The following is a 6,943-nucleotide window of genomic DNA, read 5'->3' on the forward strand; positions in this document are numbered from 1 at the left end:
TGTTATAATCTCCACCCGGCACAGCTAGAAGAGGACTGGCCACCCCTCATAGCCTGGTTCCTCTCTAGGTTTCTTCCTAGGTTTTGGCCTTGCTAGGGAGTTTTTCCTATTCACTGTGCTTCTACACCTGCATTGCTTGCTGTTTGGGGTTTTAGGCTGGGTTTCTGTACAGCACTTTGAGATATCAGCTGATGTAAGAAGGGCTATATAAATACATTTGATTTGATTTGATGGCCTTAGAAGCTGTTTATCAGTCTCTCGGTCCCAGCTTTGATGCACCTGTACTGACCTCGCCTTCTGGATGATAGCGGGGTGAACAAGTAGTGGCTCGGGTGGTTGTTGTCCTTGATGATCTTTTTGGCCTTCCTGTGACATCGGGTGGTGTAGGTGTCCTGGAGGGCAGGTAGTTTGCCCCCGGTGATGCGTTGTGTAGACCTCACTACCCTCTGGAGAGCCTTACGGTTGTGGGCGGAGCAGTTGCCATACCATGCAGTGATACAGCCCGACAGGATGCTCTCAATTATGCATCTGTAAAAGTTTGTGAGTGTTTTCGGTGACAAGCCACATTTCTTCAGTCTCCTGAGGTTGAAGAGGCGCTGTTGCGCCTTCTTCACCACGCTGTCTGTGTGGGTGGACCATTTCAGTTTGTCCGTGATGTGTACGCCGAGGAACTTAAAACTTTCCACCTTCTCCACTACTGTCCCATCAATGTGGCTAGGGGGGTGCTCCCTCTGCTGTTTCCTGAAGTCCACAATCATCTACTTTGTTTTGTTGACATTGAGTGTGAGGTTATTTTCCTGACACTACACTCCGAGGGCCCTCACCTCCTCCCTGTAGGCCGTCTTGTCGTTGTTGGTAATCAAGCATACCACTGTACAGTAGTGTCGTCTGCAAACTTGATGATTGAGTTGGAGGCGTGCATGGCCACGCAGTAATGGGTGTACAGGGAGTACAGGAGTGGGCTGAGAACGCACCCTTGTAGGGCCCCAGTGTTGAGGACCAGCGGGGTGGAGATGTTGTTTCCTACCCTTACCACCTGGGGGCGGCTCGTCAGAAAGTCCAAGACCCAGCTGTACAGGGCGGGGTCGTGATCCAGGGTTTCGAGCTTAATGACGAGTTTGGTGGGTACTATGGTGTTAAATGCTGAGCTGTAATCGATGAACAGCATTCTTACATAGCTATTCCTCTTGTCCAGGTGGGTTAGGGCAGTGTGTTTGCGATTGCGTCATCTGTGGACCTATTGGGGCAGTAAGAAAATTGGAGTGGGTCTAGGGTGTCAGGTAGGGTGGAGGTGATATGATCCTTGACTAGTCTCTTAAAGCACTTCATGATGACGGAAGTGAGTGCTACAGGGCGATAGTCGTTTAGCTCAGTTACCTTCACTTTCTTGGGACAGGAACAATGGTGGCCCTCTTGAAGCATGTGGGAACAGCAGACTGGGATAGGGATTGATTGAATATGTCCATAAACACACCAGCGAGCTGGTCTGTGCATGCTCTGAGGACGCGGCTAGGGTTGCCGTCTGGGCCGGCAGCCTTGCGAGGGTTAACACATTTAAATGTTTTACTCGTGTTGGCCACGGTGAAGGAGAGCCCGCAGCTTTTGGTAGCGGGCCTGTCGGTGGGACTGTGTTGTCCTCAAAGCGGGCAAAGAAGTTGTTTAATTTGTTAGGAGCAAGACGTTGGTGTCCGCGACAGGGCTGGTTTGCTTTTTGTAATCCGTGATTGACTGTAGACACTGCCACATACGTCTCGTGTATGCGCCATTTAATTGCGACACTACTTTGTCTCTATACTGACGCTTAGCTTGTTTGATTGCCTTGCGGAGGGAATAGCTACACTGTTTGTATTCGGTCATGTTTCCGGACGCCTTGCCATGATTAAAAGCAGTGGTTCGAGCTTTCAGTTTTGCGCGAATGCTGCCATCAATCCATGGTTTCTGGTTAGGGAAGATTTTAATAGTCACCGTGGGTACAACATCACTGATGCACTTGCTAATTAACTCACTCACCGAATCAGCGTATACATCAATGTTGTTGTCTGAGGCTATCTGAAACATATCCCAGTCTATGTGATCGAAGCAATCTTGAAGCGTGGAATCCGATTGGTCGGACCAGCGTTGAACAGACCTAAGCACGGGCGTTTCCTGTTTTAGTTTCTGTCTATAGGCTGGGAGCAAGTTATCTTTATCTTTTCCAGTGATTTGACATTGTATGTCTCATGGTATGGTTGGGTATGCAAAATAAATCAAACTTGTGCACCTTTATCTGTTGAATATTTTGGGGTGCTGTCAAAAAGTGATTGAATTCAAATCGATTTACCAACTGGTGACTCGCATCAATGACTCTGTCTCATTATTTAACATAAAAACAAGAATTGTGCAGCTATTTATTGTAGGTGTCAATGTTATTTCACCTATTTATTGTAGGTGTCAATGTACTTTCACCTGACTGGAATATGTATTTTGTGTGTTTTTAGAATGAGTACCCTAGATAGAACATGACCCTGTTTGTGATAATCAGACCAATGAATAAGAGGGAAATTAAAGTTAATAGCCTCATAATTCAACTATATTTGTATCATATTTATTTTTCTCATGTCATTTTTAACAATGCAATTTCTGTTACATGTTTAAACTCAAAAGAGCATTGCTCAAGGTGATTATGTTAAATGTTGTCAACCATTTTTTATAGTAGCTTATTGTATGTTGAGAATCACCAACACACTGTCCAATATTACAGATCTTTATCAGTGATGTTTCTCTCTTTTTTCTTATCACAGGTATAGGACGTGGGTTCATCGGGGTGGTCGACCCTCAGGATGCCGACCGCGTCACGGTGGACAAGGCAACTGCGGAAACACTGCGGAGCAGTCTGACCACGGTGTTCCTCCCCATTGTCTACATAGTGGTGTTTGCTGTGGGGCTGCCCACCAACGCAATGGCCAACTGGGGATTTCCTGTTCAGGACCAAGAAGAAGCACCCTGCTGCCATCTACATGGCCAACTTGGCTCTGTCTGACCTGCTCTTTGTCATCTGGACGCCTCTGGCGATCTCCTACCACTTCAACGGTAACGACTGAATCTATGGAGAGAGGCTGTGTAAAGTCCTGGTGGGATTCTCCTATGGGAACATGTACTGCTCCATCCTCTTCATCCCCTGTCTGAGTATTCAGCACTACTGGGTGGTGGCCCATCCTCTGTCCCACCAGAAGAAGAACAACAAAATGGCCATCGCTGTGTCCGTCTCTATTTGGGCCTTCATCTGGCTCACCACCACCCCTCTGTACCTCTACGACCACGCAGCCAAGCTCAAGGACCCTAACATCACCACCTGCCATGACGTCAACATCATCCATGACCTGGAGAACCCCTTCCCTACCTGGAGAACACCTTCCCTGACGTAGCTCTCCCCTACTTCTACTTCGTCCTCATGGCTGGCATCGTCTTCCTGGTCCCCTTGCTGGTCATCATCTTGGCCTACATCCTCCTCAAGGCCCTGGGGAACTCCATGACGGATGGGAACCCCGGGAAGAACCGTCTGAAGGCCATGGTGCTGACTCTGACGCTGCTGGTCACCTTCCTGGTGTGTTTTGTCCCCAGTAACGTCATGCTAGTCATCCACTACACCCTCCTCAAGAACGGGGTGATCAACAACGGCTATGGCTTCTACATCACCACCCTGTGTCTGGCCAGCCTCAACAGCTGTCTGGATCCCTTCATCTACTACTTTGTGTCTGAGGACTTCAGGCACCATGTGAAGAACACACTGCTGTGTAGAAGCAGCAGGACGGTGGAGAGGATGAGGGTCTCCTTCAGCTCCATGAAGTACTCCAAGAAGAGCAAGGCCTATGTGTCTGAGTCAGAGAATACACAGAGCAGTACCTGCTAATAGTGCATGGGAGCCATTCGGACGACTAGGTAAAGACACTGGGAGAGGCTCATTGAAAATACAATATTTCTCTGTATGTATGTGGACTGATGCACTGAATGTACCTTATGAAATAAAGATACTAGAGTGATCTGTCCTATAACAGTTGGGATATAGACAGCATTGACAAGAAATGGAACACGGTGGTGTGTGAGTGTTGTGTCCTCTATGAGACAGAGACACACAACCTGACCTCTCACAGGACCAGGACACAAGGATATCGAATTCTGAAGAAAATGTGTAGTCACATCACACTAAACAACCCACACAAGAGAAACTATATTTCTCATCTGTGTAACAAAGTGTGAAGGGGAGCTTTAGTATGTTTTAAAATAGGCCTGGACACTGCTGAGCTCCAGACTAGTGAAAATGGGTGACTATATCCTGGACTTCTTTTGTGATTTTCATAGACATATCTCTCATGGATGAAATGAATACATTCTGCTTTCATCACAGTTCTTGACAGGCTGTTAAAGGGCTAATGCGTAAAAATCTAGTTAGATATTCTAAATTTGAAGAGGTGCATTTTGGACATGATGTTGCCAAGCACATGGTCAACATGTTTTATGAAATCCCAAAATATAGACTTACGTTGTGCCTTATGTGCTAGTGTAAATGAACTCAAATGTCATGCCTTTAGGTGAAAAGTATTGAGCATCATGATATTTTTTTTTAACCTTTATTTAACTAGGCAAGTCAGTTAAGAACATTCTTATTTACAATGAACAGTGGTTTAACTGCCTTGTTCAGGGGCAGAACAACAGATTTTTACCTTGTCAGCTCGGGGATTTGATCTTGCAGCCTTTCGGTTACTAGTCCAACGCTCTAATCACTGCCGCCCCAATGATGATGAGTGACATATTTTAGAGGGGCGGTGTTGGGGTAAACTGGCTTTAAGTCTATGGTCTACAAATCTTCACTGGTATATGCCTTTATATAATTACCTCTGTGAGATTATATAGGGCAGTAGGCTGTACACATTAACACTGCTCACTTTTTACTATAGTGTCGTTATGTTTTAAGCTCACGTGAATTTTTGAAGCTATGAAAAGTTTTTTTGTTTTAAGTTTGTTAGTTTCTTAAATAAATGTATGCAATATGATAAGCTAATGGTGTTTGTTTCTATAGTTGTTATTGTTCTCTAATGTGTAAATGTGTCTCTGTTGCGTAATCCTTATTAATATTCCAATGCCTTGGTGCTCATAGTACTGGATAGACTGAATCATCTCACATGCCTGGTGGAAGATGATGTTACAAGAGTCATTGTCCGGGATTATGAACAGTTATGGTCTGTGATTATGGTAAGGAATTAATGTAATATTTCACAATATCTTTCAGTGTGATAATCTGAAGACTGATGTTTTCTGTTTCAGAACAGTTGACTGTTGTTGAAGATCAATATATCAACACAAAAGTTGAAACTACAGGGATTTTTCAATTTCTCATCTCTTAAAGAAGACTTGACTCTATCTCCCTCTCTGTTTCAGTCAGCTAAGGTAGGCTAGGCTGAGGAATGTTTTAGAGCAATATTGAACTGCTGTGTTTCTGTTTCCATGGTGTCAGTGATTCCCACAGATAACTGGTCTCTGTGTAGGAACACCTGGAGGGCAGGCAGGAAGAATCTCTGATTACTATGCTGTGATTTACACCTCTCTTCCCGTTAATAGGTACAGTACCAGTAAACAGTTTGGACACGCCTACTCATTCAGGGTTTTTCTTTATTTTTACTATTTTCTACATTGTAGAATAATAGTGAAGACATCAAAACTATGAAATAACACATATAGAATCATGTAGTATCCAAAAAAGTATATTTTAGATTATTTAAAGTAGCCACCCTCTGCCTTGATGACAGCTTTGCACACTCTTGGCATTCTCTCAACCATCTTCACCTGGAATGCTTTTCCAACCGTCTTGAAGGAGTTCCCACATATGCTGAGCACTTGTTGGCTGCTTTTCCTTCACTGTGGTCCAACTCATCCCAAACCATCTCAATTGGGTTGAGGTTGGGTGATTGTGGATGCCAGGTCATCTGATGCAGCACTCCATCACTCTCCTTCTTGGTCAAATAACCCTTACACAACCTGGAAGTGTGTTATGGGTCATTGTCCTGTTGAAAAACACATGATAGTCCTACTAAGCGCAAACCAGATGGGACGGCGTATCGCTACAGAAAGCTGTGGTAGACATGCTGGTTAAGTGTGCATTGAATTCTAAATAAATCACTGACAGTGTCACCAGCAAAGCACCCCCACACCATAACACCATTCCCACGCTTCACAGTGGGAATCACACATGTGGAGATCATCCATTCAACTACTCTGCGTCTCACAAAGACACAGCGGTTGGAACCATAAATCTCAAATTTGGACAGATTTCCACTGGTTTAATGTCCATTGCTCGTGTTTTTTGGCCCAAGCAAGTCTCTTGTTCTTATTGGTGTCCTTTAGTAGTAGTTTCTGTACAGCAATTTGACCATGAAGGCCTGATTCACACAGTCTCCTCTGAACAGTTGATGTGTCTGTTACTTGAACTCTGTGAAGCATTTATTTGGGCTGCAATTTCTGAGGCTGGTAACTATAATGAACTTATTCTCTTTAGCAGAGGTAACTCTGGATCTTCCATTCCTGTGGTGGTCCTCATAAGAGCCAGTTTCATCACAGCGCTTGATGGTTTTTGCGACTGCATTTGAAAAAACGTTCAAAAAAGTGATGTCTTAAAGTAATGATTGACTGTCATTTCTCTTTGCTTATTTGAGCTGTTCTTGCCATAATATGGACTTGGTCTTTTACCAAATAGGGCTGTCTTCTGTATACCAGCCCTACCTTGTCACATTACAACTGATTTGCTCAAACACATTCCACAAATTAACACCTGTTAAATAAATTCCACAAATTAACTTTTAACAAGGCACACCTGTTAATTGAAATGCATTCCAAGTGACTATCTCATGAAGCTGGTTGAGAGAATGCCAAGAGTGTGCAAAGCTGTCATCAAGGCAAAGGGTGGCTACTT

At 44.3% G+C, this 6,943-nt stretch overlaps 1 pseudogene; it reads left to right on the forward strand.

Annotated features, from left to right (window-relative positions):
• Nucleotides 1-6,732, forward strand: part of LOC111961753 (proteinase-activated receptor 2-like) — a 26,622-nt pseudogene extending 19,890 nt beyond the window's left edge.
• Nucleotides 6,733-6,943: the final 211 nt, after the last annotated feature.

This window comes from Salvelinus sp. IW2-2015, linkage group LG4q.1:29, assembly GCF_002910315.2.
Source record: "Salvelinus sp. IW2-2015 linkage group LG4q.1:29, ASM291031v2, whole genome shotgun sequence".
Lineage (NCBI taxonomy): Eukaryota > Metazoa > Chordata > Actinopteri > Salmoniformes > Salmonidae > Salvelinus > Salvelinus sp. IW2-2015.